The sequence below is a fragment of the Triticum urartu genome, chromosome 3, assembly GCF_003073215.2.
Source record: "Triticum urartu cultivar G1812 chromosome 3, Tu2.1, whole genome shotgun sequence".
NCBI lineage: Eukaryota > Viridiplantae > Streptophyta > Magnoliopsida > Poales > Poaceae > Triticum > Triticum urartu.
Window position 1 is genome coordinate 194,386,026 of NC_053024.1, and position 13,554 is coordinate 194,399,579.

Genomic DNA, 13,554 nt, shown 5'->3' on the forward strand with positions numbered 1-13,554 from the left:
AACTTTCTCATTTTGATCTCAACTTTTGTGGACATGTTCAGAACCTAAAATGATGACACTACACTAAGTGGTGCATCAAGGAGAATAGATTTGCATGACTAAATCTTGGAAAGTCTATTTGTGTTGATTTCTAGGGTTTACCAAAGTTACATTGGCTACTTTGCCCAAATGAGCTGAAACTTGGTGGAACATCCTACTTCTATGTGCCATTCCATCCTGTCAATTCTCATGGCAAGTGGAATTAATTTTCTTGCCCAAACCAACAACAAACACCTTCTGCCATTTTCCCAAAATCATCATTTTGACCTCTTCCACTAATCTCCATGAGCCCAAGTTTTTACCATAGCTGCCCCAGGTCACCTTCTACCTTCAGTAAGTCTTGCCAGCTCTCAGATCAATCATGGAATAGTGTAAAACCCCACTTTCTCTCTCTAGACATCACATTTCTCTCTCTGTCTCAACCCCACCTCTCTCCTAGTGGTTCACCAGGTCATCCAAGGCCACCTTCCCTTTTTCTACTCACCCCACAGAGTCTCAGACACTAGTGGACACGCCCCTGGCGCATAAACAATGCCATGGCATGCAGAGCTCGCGCTCTGGAGCATGCTATAGTGCTATCCGGCACTGTAGCACGCCCATTCCAAGGCCTCCCGTCGACCTTGGGCTCCGGAATCGTGTCCCCCGAGGACGCCTCGGCGTCCACGACACGAAACACTGTCGGACCCTTCCTCCCTTGCCCTCGTTCTCCCTCCTCGAGCTCACCCGAGCGCGGCCTGGACCGCGCCCATGGTGCACCGGTGCCCCCTATATAGAGCCTCCCCCCAAGCCCTCCCTCGACTCTTCTGGATCCCTCTCTCTCCCGTGCACCTCCCAGAAAACATCCCTCTCCCCCTAGTGCTCTCCTGCCCTCTCCATGGCAGGAGTGCCGCCGCCGACCGCCGCTCGGATTCGGGCACCACGGCCCCTCTCTCTTCTCCCTACCCAATCCAGTACTCCCTCACCACCACCACGAAGACCCCATCGCCTCCATTCTTCCTCGGGACGTCCCTGCGCTCGAAGCCGGCAATGGCCGATGCCATCCTACTCCGTGGGCGAAGGACCGCTCCCCTCCGTGGAAGCTGGCGCCCGTAGTGTGGCATCCCGGATGCGGCTCGTCTCCCCGAGCACGTCGGTGGCCGGATCACCGGAAAACGATGGACGGTAGCGCCGGCAGTCACCGTCGACGTCCCTCTGCCTCGCCTCCTCTGCTTCGGGCGGGAGGTTGAGGACGACGCCGCGTCAGCTCGCTGGCCCCGCCTGTCGGCGGCAGCGGCAACCGAGCCGGCCCCGCAGGTCGGGTTAAGTGGAAGCGGGACCAGGGAAGCCGCTTGCCCCGCAGGGACGCGTACTGGGCTAGTACGCCTTCGGCCTGGCCCTTCTTAGCCGCGTGGCCGTGCAGCTGGGCCGGCCTAGTGCGCTGCGGCGCTATGCTCCGCTCGGTGCGCGGTATAGGTATAACCCCCACTTCCTTTGTCTTTTTCTTTTTCCAGAAAATTGTAAAATCTCCCAAATATTCATATTAACTCCAAATTGAACGATTCAAATTTCTAGTGACTCTATAAATCATGCTCTACCTCTTAGAGGAGCTTGCACATTTTTCCATAGAACTTTCCTTCACACTTATTTAGTAAATTCCAATTTTCTTAATTCTGTGACAAACTTTAGAAAATCACAGAGAGCTCAAAATTGATCCAAATGCCATGATTCAAATTCCTAGATGCTTCTAAGTTCATAACTTAGTTTATGAACATTTTTCTCAATACTTTATGTACCACACAAAATAATGAGCCATTTCTTCATATTTGTCAACTTTGTAAATTCATAGGAAAATCACTTGAACTCCAAATCCAATGAAACCAACTCCTAGATGCTTCTAAAATTATTCCTTGTTAAATGGATGCCTTTGATCATTTTTCAAATAGTTCTTCTGTACACTTCTTACAAATCCATGAACCCCTTGATTCCATCATATCAAAATGTTTAGAAATGTCCACAGACCCAATTCTAATGAAACCACTCTGGTTATTTTTCATATAACCATAGATGTCCTAGAAAAGTCAAATCAATATTTTTAGAGCACTTTTATTTTCTGCCTTGTTGTGTTGCTTATTATGGTCGCTTTCGACGATAGTTGACGAAGTAGACGAAATGCTCGGAGTTGGACCAGAGATATTTGAAGACATCGAAGACTTTGTTAAAACAGGCAAGCAGCCCTTTGACCATGATGAACCATTTTACATCATGATGGCATTTTTGTTGCTTCATCGAGTGCATGATATATTTTGAATGGCAACCTTGCTAGGCTTGCCTCCGTTGCATACTCCATTGATACTTGCATTGTTCATGACTCTACCCTTGCTTAGAGTTGTGTTGGTGGGTTGTAGAAATATGCTATAGTAAATGGCTACGCAAAGTGGGCCAGGGTTATGCATGGAAAGAAACAAGTGTGGTTTGACATACTTGCAAATAGCCCAGTGGGTGCCACTAATGCCCCTGGGAGATGATGATGAACTAGGTCACTACTTGGTGGAGAAGTAGTGTACCGAGGCTCGATAAAAGTGTTGTTTACAGAGACGGATTAGATTTAAGATTTGTCGACTGTCCCAACCTTACATGCGCAACCACTCTACCCTTATATGGGAAAGGGCATTATTGATTACCTAGGCCGATACTAGCTTGGAGCCCGCATTACTAGTGACGGGGGAGAGTTGGTGCTCTCTCTCGGGACGGGGTCGTGCCAGGTAGGGCGGCCAAGAACATTTTTATGGGGCACCGGACACACCGTTGGTACCCCGTGCCAGTGGTATGTGACAAATATGGGAGCGAGGCTCCACAATTTTAAGTTGTGAAATGTTGGGCACGGGGGTTACTACCAATCAAGTGGACTCCATGTTAGTGTCGTCTAGGGAAAGATAGTGATCGGGTGCTTACCCCGGGTACTTGAGGTACCGCGGGTCGTGGATGACACGAAAGTTCCCCGGATCTTGTGGGTAAAGTGTGCAACCTCTGCAGAGTGTAAAACTATTCGAATAGCCGTGTCCACTGTCAAGGACAGTTGGGTGGTGCTGCTTAGACTACGTCCATATGTTTCTGACAAACAACACGGTTTGGTAAATCTATTGACGTGATTCGTGAGGAAGTCACGATGAGCTTGAGCATGAGTTGTTCATAACTCTCTCTCGATGTTGATGTCTGTAACCTCCTGATACTTGTTGTAGACGCATTCATATCCTTGATAAATGTTGATCATACTTGCGTGAGAAAAACTAGCTTTTCGCAAAAATGCCAAATTAGCAGTAGTGCCTTGCATAATTATTCTGTTATCACCCTTGGGATGCTTGCGAGTACATTCAAAGTAATCATTGGCTTGCCACTGGTTATTTTATTGGCCAGGCATGAAAGAGCACGATATGAATAAGAGTACTTCGGTGAAGAGCATGCGAGCTAGGACGCTTCCCAGTCAGAATGCCTGTAGGGTTAAGGCAGATGGCATGGGTCCAAGTTATCGACGAAGATTTCCGCTGCAATGTTATACTCAAGACTTGACTATAATGGTTCTACTTGTGTAATACGGTATGTATGGATGTAAGACTCTTGTTATTCAGCTTCTGTGTGTTCAGTGAGCATTGATCTCTGGGATCACTGTACACGTGCATTCGGTGATCACGACTTATGAGTCGGGGTCCCCACAGAGCTGGTATCAGAGCCATCCTGACTGTAGGAAGCCTTAGTTAGCATGGCCGTTAGTTAGGGTAAAACTATTTTCAAAACTATCGCTAGTTTTCAAAAACTGTCTATACTTCTCTTCCCCTTCTTAGTTTTTCTTCAAGGTATACTTTCCTTATTGATCTCTTCCACTTCAAAAATGGTCGCTAGAACCCTGATGCCCCTGACCACTGGATTCCTTGAAACCCTCGTGGATAGTCTAGAAGGAGGGTGCCTTGTCAGACATTCTCCCACATCTTCTGAACACTATATTGGCGACACCACAACAAGACGATACCAACAGAAGATACATCCTCAAGGAATGAGGACATGAAGGCCCAGAAGATGGTGACACCCTTGACAATGCTCCAAGATGATGCGACCTTAGCCTATGATGATCAGGGCATAGTGCAAGATCATGATATGCATCGCTAATAGAGCAACCATGTGCTTACCGATGTTGTATCGGCAACCACCGGTGGATAAGAACCTCGCCATTTGGTCCGTCTCACTATAGTGAGTAGGAAAACGGTTCTCTTCATCCCCCGCTCTTGGTGTCGATGTTTTCATCAACGTAACCGACATGTTGGACCTCTATTATGCCTTGTTAATACCATTGCATAAGGGATTACCTACTTGGTACCATCGACGCCTTAGAAGACAAAAAGGGATTGTCATGATTAAGAAGACAACAGAAGACCGAGTTAATGCCTTCTACGAGAAGCCACCTTCACCCCATCACTTCAACATGCAAGAAGTTGTTGAAGAATCTTCAGGCTCAACCCAGATTGTTTCATCGAACAACTACAAGAGATGTAGCAACACCTGAGGAAAACCCAGAAGACTGCACGAGGCACGAAGTAAAGCATGACTACTTAGTCCGAGAACCCCTAGGGTAGGATGAGTCGTGTACCCCCTATGCGCAGTCGAGTCCGTATGATGGTTCAAATAGAACCATGACTGTGTGTTGCTTGTTTTTATTTGTTTGTGTTTTGATATAAGTCGCACTTTTTGCCCTAGGCAACAAGTACGCAACTATATCACATGCCTTATTTTGTTGTTTGTGTTTGGCCATTTTTGGCACTTGTTTGTTTGCACCTGCACTATAGAACCCCCTTTAGGCATCCCCCTCTATTCTACTTATCCCTCTCATCTCTCTCCTCAACTGAAGACCAGCAAGACAAGATGCACCAAGGAGTCTACTTCGGCGACCAACTAGCACTGAAGACTTTTTGTTGCAGCCTCTCTACCAAGTAAAACCCCGTAGAGTTATGGTTGCCCCTCAAGATTAGAAACCCATTCCTAGACCCTTCGAGACTTCACGAGATACCCCAGCTCGAGTCCTTAACCATGTTCTTAACCCATAGAATTGCAAGAGAACCAGTTAAGCCTCTGTAAACCTTGCACAACACTGGGTTCATTATGGAACTAGTGGACATAGTGAACGAGCACATTATCATCCTAATATAGCACCAGAACTGACGATGCCATAGGGAAGACCAGTTTGAGGATATAGGAATAGAGGACAAATGACTTGATGAGTTTATATCAATGACTTGAGGAATTATATGAGACTATTTGGTGGATTATGAGGCTTTGATGTTGGTAGATGAACTTGGTGGGATCGTGAGTATAGATTAGCATAGCTTTCATTACCCCTGAGTAAATTGGATTTAGTAGGACAATTATGATCGCGAGCTGAGATTCTTGGAGGTGCAAGGATTTGACTTGATCAGATGATATTGATAGGAGACAGTTGATATCACGTAAATAACTTGAGGGAAACATGTAGGAATTCTCGTTGGACAAGAGATTTGGATTTAAGTAGGTGATTCTAGTTGAATATAGATGCTGAGTATGTCTACATGGTTCGGAGTAAATTGGATTTAGACTGATGATCTCGATCATGATACCATGTTTCTCGGTGGACGATAAACTAGGAGATTGGACTAATTGTTGGAGTTGATTTAGGGATCTATATACGCCTGACCTTGGAGTTTACTTGACCATAATAAGGGGAATCAGTGGACTGACTATAGCAAAGATAGCCCTTTCAAGTATCTGGGGATTATAGGGACTTTAGGAGATCATATGGAACACCATAGACATTGGATTTGTAGAGTTAAAGGATTAGGTAGTGATTAATGGAAGTTAATGGGCTATTGGAGTTGATTCATAGGAAGGAAACAAGATCTTGGAGTGGCTTACGACGTGTTTCCTTAGGATAGAGATGCTTTATCATGGACCTTGGATCAATAGACTGAGCACTTGGATTGTGGTGATTAAATTCAAGCTTAGCAGCTTATATGCTCTACCCATGGATTTTTAGGGGTAGCCATACATATGAGTTTGGGGATCGTAGACATATATGATTTTGTTAGACCTCCTCTCGGGAGTCACGAGAATATAGACAACATAAGTGATGATTGGATTTGACCTATAAGAAATGATGGTTTCGGTGGTATAAGGTTATTTTTTTAAAGGACTAGATAGAACAATTGGCCTCTCAGGAATTGTGCTCAAGGATAAACGTTCACTCGCACCCTAGAATCCTTGAAACCCTTAAGCCCTACTAACGGTGTCCTAGACTAGGGGGTACTCACCACGTCGTCTCCCGATCTATTAGATTGGGCCGAGGACCCCCGTGGCCGTATACTCATGGGCCAGTTCGGACGGCTGCCACATACAAGGAAGATTCCACAAGACTTGGCGATCAAGACAAGGACTTCTCCCCACCGGCGTATTCGGCTAGGACTCTTGTTAACCTAGGCCTCCGGTGCATTATATAAACCGAGGCCAGGCTAGTCGATAGATAGACAACATATAGAACAACAATCATACCATAGGCTAGCTTCTAGGGTTTAGCCTCTCCGATCTCGTGGTAGATCTACTCTTGTACTACCCATATCATCAATATTAATCAAGCAGGAGTAGGGTTTTACCTCCATCAAGAGGGCCCGAACCTGGGTAAAAAACATCGTGTCCTTTGTCTTCTGTTACCATCCGTCCTTGACGCACAGTTCGGTACCCCCTACCCGAGATCCGCCGGTTTTGAAACCAACATTGGTGCTTTCATTGAGAGTTCCGCTGTGTGATCGACAAAAAGGATCGATGGCTCGCCTGCAAATCAACTGCGACTTCGGCATCTTCGTCACCAGCTCGACTGGTCATCTTGGTTCGACCAAGAATTGCGCCCCGTGTTCGGATCACCATGTCCGGACGGGGGCCTTCATCAAACATCAACTCCGATCTCTATCAAGATCACGGAGGAATTATCTATGGAGCTCGGGGGCTCAACGTCAACATTGCCCTCAAGCGACTGTGCTGTTTTTCTGGACAGCGAATTCGTATCTGCCATCACCACCTCCTCGAGTATCGCTTTGACGATCGCTTTGGTGGAATTGTGCGGAATTGAGTCTACAACAACCCTGGAAAATTTCGTCGAGTTCCGATGGAGGAATCTCTGGCAATCCACGATATACCGGAGCCCTGTCAAATCTGGACGGGAATTTGGATGAGTTTAGGGCGTGGTGTCCATCTTCTAGCTCGGACGTCCTTTGGAAGATCCAACCGTTGATCGTCTGTGGAATTCCTATATCTACCACCTCTCAAAATTTCGGCTCGATCCGACCGTCCAAACTCCGGGAACCTTCCGATTAGTGCATCACTTTTCGGATCTGTTTTCTGCGTGAAAACGAATCCGACCCAAGTTCATCTTTTTTATGAACAGGATTTCGGACATCCCTTTTGAAGGAAGTTTTGTATGGGGTATTGTGTTTTTTTCCCGAACACATCCCACTAACTGTAAGATCTTTTGAACATGATCTTCAACATCATGCTGGTGTCAAACCAGTCCGGCAATATTACTCCACGGCTGCCGACCTGCGCTAGACATGGCGTCACTTTGTTGAGCCGAGCTCAACTTCTTTGGATCATCATCTCGGCAAGCCGAACAAGAGCCCGGCATCGCGAAGGATAAATCATTACCAACATCGCCGCCCCACGGATTACACAGAGCGGGCATACCGGCATCGCCGCACGGTCGCTTCATCAAGCCGGCATCGACCACGTCACGAGCTGCATCGACAGGGCCGCACTATTGCTTCTTTAAGCTGGTGTCTATCACGCCGACCTACTTCGACTCATCGGCGGCTTCAACATCTCGGCTGGACCGGGGGCTTCGTCATCTCTTCATCAACCTACTCCGGACACTTCGGCGTCACTAGCCGACCATCTCCGTCACGTTAGCTGGGCCGAGGGCTTTGCCTCGGCGAGTCAACCTTTACCAGCATTGCCATGCCGTCGTTTTATCGCCCATCAGGCAATGGGTGTGCGGAGCGGGTCCCAATTTTAGGAATCACATTCCTTCGGATTGCTACAACAAATAAACCAGGTGCTATTAATCCCAGTATTTTTTTGCTTGTTTGGGTTCATTTTTCCCAAGGAATTATTACTCTGGTTTGTCCGTCATATGGACACAGGTCTATCAAATGGTGGCCGCATTAACGACAGTCGCATGGTGGTTCGGTCAGTTTCCGTACATAGTCCGGCGAACGCCGCACTCGAAGCTCGGACCGACCTGCGAATTCAGGCTTTGCCACGCCTTTACCGCATCACGCCGACGCCCTGCATCGACATTGACTTCGGCGCCAGGCCATATTTCTTTTATTGCTCACTTTGCATAAATTATTTATTATGCAATGATTTTTTTAATTATCATTATTACTATTATCTCCGGTTTGCACTATTTTTTGTGCACAGGAAAATGATCCGGAGACTTCGGCGTCACTCTGCCGGTTTGCATTGATCGTGCTATGTCACCACTTCGGCGTGTCAAGCTCTCCGCTCCGCCACCTCGGGACCGGCTTGAGGGATGAAACCTTGCCCCGCATCAAGCTCAGACCGCGTCGTCAATACCGAACACATTAACCAGCTAAGTCGCTTTCATGCTCAAAGCTTTAATTTCTAACTTGTGCTCGGTTCGACTAAGCATTATACTTTTTTGGAAAAAAGTTGCTTGTAAAAAATTTCCTTGTCCAAACTTTGTTTGTGACGCATAAATTCAAATACCCCGTTTACTTGGGGGCTTCCTTTATGAAGCTTTTCCTGTTGCATATGATTATGCTTGTACGGCTTCGTTCCTTGTTCGTGTATTACGCCACAATATGCACCATATTGACTTAAGCGATTTGCAAGCTAGGTTGCCTCGCTCCTGTGTTTACCCCTACGTTCCCGATTGTTCGGCTAGGGAGTAAAGGGAGAACCTCTGCGATTGTCACGATCAGGTCAACCGAGCCGGACCTCAGACTGGGTGAAGCCGAAAGCTAGCACTCTTATAGTTTTCAATGATGGTCGACACACAACGGAACTCATGAGTACAAAAAATCTATTGCACAAGTCTCATAATAACAATGAGCACCGAAGAAAGGTATCGGTGGGGATACTATTTTCTTCGAAGATGCTTCTTACTCTTCGCAGTAATATAGCATAAGTTCCCTGAGCACGCTTTGTCTGTTACAACCTTATGGCATGATTGCCTGGTTATTGGAAACACCGTCGATATTCTCGACCGATGGAGTACATAACACTTTTCGGTCCTTAACCGAAGAGGGAGAAGCCGACGGTCGGTTAAGACGCGTTTAAAGTTCGGTTGAACATAGATATGATATAAGTACTTCGGTACATGCAATCATTCTTCTACCCAAGTCACTTGGGGGCTCTTAAGTTTATTTGAGCCGTTTTATAATAAGTGTTCTTCTTCTCAGTCGTTGCAAAGTTCTGTTATTATTATTTATCACTCCTTTTTTCGACACGAGTGTGCAGTCACTAGCCGGGGAGCCTAATTTCTCTCTCAAAGCTGCTAGAGTTTAGTTTCCTAAACTGGCCTAATGAGAAGTACTCCGCCCTCGGGATAGGAGGTTGAAGCCGTAGGCTGACCCGCTCGAAGTCTTGAGATAGGATGTGTCATGTTAAAGGACGACAGAAGCACTTCTTTTTTCTAAGACCAATTTTCGGATTGGCACCGAACACTTGATCTTGTTCGGACGTCATGTTTTTAGTGACGTTTCTTGGTTTTCCAAGCTTTTTGGCACTTTTAAACTATTTGTGCTTTTCCAGCATTAGTCTCGCAGTGCAACGCCGGACACCTTTAGGGATTCGGCAAAAACATTCTCAGATATTGCTATATATGCATCGGTTTCGAATTGTGTCTTCGGTCAATAGTTGGGTTGCCCGGCTCCTGCACTTGCTTCCTACGTTCCGTTTTGTTCGGCTAGGCGTGCAAAGGGAGAACCACTGCGATTGTGCTTCCAGCTCACATGGTTAAGCACCTTAGTGGAGAAAGCCGAAAACTGACTGTCACAATAAGCGTAAACTGGTCAGCGATCCGATGACTATGACGGGCCATTCATAACATTGGCCGAAGTATTTATGGCTTGACCTCGACTGTCGCCGAACACTACCGGGGGCTATTAACTGGCCTCCCAAACTAAATCCTCGATATTTTGCTCTTACATTCGAGCTGAGGTTTCATGATAATGCTTAGCATGACAACCCAAAGAAAGGAACCGATAGCGGGACTATTTTCTTTGGAATACATTTCTTCTGTTAAACAGTAATATAACATATCTCTCTGTGTACCTTTGTTTATAAAACCGTGTGGCCAGATTGCCTTGTTCGTCGTAAATCTTTGCCCTCATAAAGGCTTTATAAAGTAGGACAAACACTCCTCGGCTACTGGCCGAGGAGGTGGAAGCCGATGGTCGGTCAACAAAGTTTTGTACAATGCGGATCCGAGCATTAATGACGTAAAGTACTTGGATACATAGAGTCATCACACATAATTTGTGATTTTACTATGGATATTGATCCTTAATTCGGCCACCCGTGCCCGCATTAAGGCTCGGGGGCTACGGGGATTCGGGCTTATTATTTACAAATATTAAAGGGGCACATTGATCCCCTGATCTGGTGTTGCCACCCGACCAGTGTCTCGGGGGCTACTGCATTGCTTGTCCAATGTAGAAAACTTTATGTGCAATATAGTTTCCGAGGAGATTTTGATCCTCAGGTTGGTCGGCCGCACCCAACCTGAGTCTCGAGGACTGAGCACGCCGCTTTTAGTGTCCCGAAGTATTCTGCCGAGCTTGGACTTGATCCTCAGGCCGATTTTTCAAATCAACCTGAGTCTCAGCGGCTACTGGGATCAACGGTCTTACGTCATCCTTCAGGTGCATCTCGGGTTTTAGACCGATACACACCTTGAGAGCTACTGGCTATATATCTCGGTAGAGAATAAATTGCACCAATAAAAAATATTGACAAAAAATCGGCCCATAGTCGGGGTGGTGCACCACCTCGGAAGCAGTCCGGCATAAAGCTCGGGTGCTAGTGGCTGGCTCCATAGAGGGCATTTCCGGCATTAAGCTCGGCTAAACTCCTTCAACTTTTTTGAACCAAGGTGATATGACACCTCGGATATAGTCCGGCATTGGAGCCTAGACATAGTCCGGCGTTGGAGCTCGGATATATTTCGGCGTTGGGGCTCGGATAGACAGTTCGGCGTTGGAGCTCGGATACATAGTCCGGCGTTGGATCTCGGATACATTCCGGCGCTAGAGCTGGGAAGCGGTCCGGCGTTGGTGCTCGGCTACAAAAGATACCTCGAATGCAGTCCGGCGTTGGAGCTCGGACGCAAGAGGACCCTGCCTCCCGGGAAAAACTTCAAACCCGAGGTGTGGCATAAAAATAAACAAGGCATTGATAAAGGCCAGAAACTTAAAGGGGCTCCTCGGATACCCGACGTGTAAACTCGTCGAATGCATTTCGGCGATCCTCAAGATCGAAGATAAAGAAGATTTGTTGAACCAGTTTTCAAGACCGGCAACCGAAGATGAAGAATAGTTCGGAAGAATCGAGGAGCGTCCCTAACTTGAAGACCGGTTCAGGGGGCTACTGACGGTGTCCTGGACTAGGGGGTACTCACCACGTCGTCTCCCGATCTATTAGATTGGGCCGAGGACCCCCGTGGCCGTATACTCATGGGCCAGTTCGGACGGCTGCCGCATACAAGGAAGATTCCACAAGACTTGGCGATCAAGACAAGGACTTCTCCCCACCGGCGTATTCGGCTAGGACTCTTGTTATCCTAGGCCTCCGGTGCATTATATAAACCGAGGCCAGGCTAGTCGATAGATAGACAACATACAGAACAACAATCATACCAAAGGCTAGCTTCTAGGGTTTAGCCTCTCCGATCTCGTGGTAGATCTACTCTTGTACTACCCATATCATCAATATTAATCAAGCAGGAGTAGGGTTTTACCTCCATCGAGAGGGCCCGAACCTGGGTAAAAAACATCGTGTCCCTTGTCTCCTGTTACCATCTGGCCTTGACGCACAGTTCGGGACCCCTACCCGAGATCCGCCGGTTTTGACACCGACACCTACCAAGCCACAACATGGTCGGATCCTGACCTTGGGCTTTGGCTCTAGATCAATAAGACCTTGGCCAATACTCAACCATGACCACCACCAATGCCTCAGCCCACTTTACATACCCCATAAACTTTGTGGTGCTTGGACAAGTTAGTTGTCATCTTTATTTAATGACATACTTGTCTACCCGAAGACGGAAGAAGAGTCGTTCAACTAATCAGAGAACATTTGAGGACCGCCATGTCAAGGAGGAAGAACTATACCAACCATCATCGTCAAGAAGTGAACTTCCTTGTCAAAGACTGTGCATATCTACAAACCACTCCTCTCAAGGGAACCAAGCATTTTCATGACAAGGAAACCCACACCAAGATTCATCGGCCCTCTTCGAGATCACTCCAAGGTTTAACAACCCCCTCCGAGATCACCACAAGACGAAGAGAAGACAGTTACCAGATGGAGCTACTACCTGAGTTACCCACTGTGCGTAATGTTTCCACATGACACAACTCCAGAAGTGTTTTCGACTTCCTAGCTAGTCCGATCACTAACAAGGACATCGATCACCGAGCCATCGACCCCCAACCTAATCGAACCTACCGCGAGCTACCCATTAGCAACCTGGATCAAGAAGAATGTCATACACGAAGCCACACCATCAAGTACTTCAAGTTCAATGGAGCACCAAACGAAAGCAGAAGCACTACGAGGACATGAAGACTACCCCAAATCCAAGTTTCCGTATTCCTTCCCGCGCCTAGTCTGGGAATCTCGGGGACGAGATTCTTGTAAGGGGGGTAGGTCTGTCACACCCTGTTTTTCATGCCACTACACTTAAGCTAACAATCATGATAAAATGTGGTTTGACAAAAACTTTTGAGTGTTTTGGACCTTGCCTTGATTGGATTTTGTTTGTTGTTTGCAAGTGCTCTAAAAATCAAATAAATCCTCCAACTCCTATACTCCTTCTCCTTGATCAAAAACCTTGCCCAATGATAATTCCATGTGTGTAGGACATAAAAACAATTTCTTGCAAAAATATTTTGGCCAAAAAGAATTTTATAAATTAGGTTTTCCAAAAACCCCTGAATTGAGACTTGAACTACAAGTACTTAATTAAGGGTGTGAAAAATATTTCAAAAAGTATATTTGAAACCTATTAGGTATAGGGCTCCCATAAACCACAAAAATACAATTTTAAAAGTTATTTTCCTATTTTATTTAAAGGCTTTTTCTTAAGGCCAAAAATGGTCTTTAATAGGTTAAAATTATTTTATTGTTTCAAAAATATTTGAAAAAAATCAGGGAAACTCAGTGGACATATATTTTCCACATATATGAGTTTCAACACATGGCCATGTTCAAAATATTGGA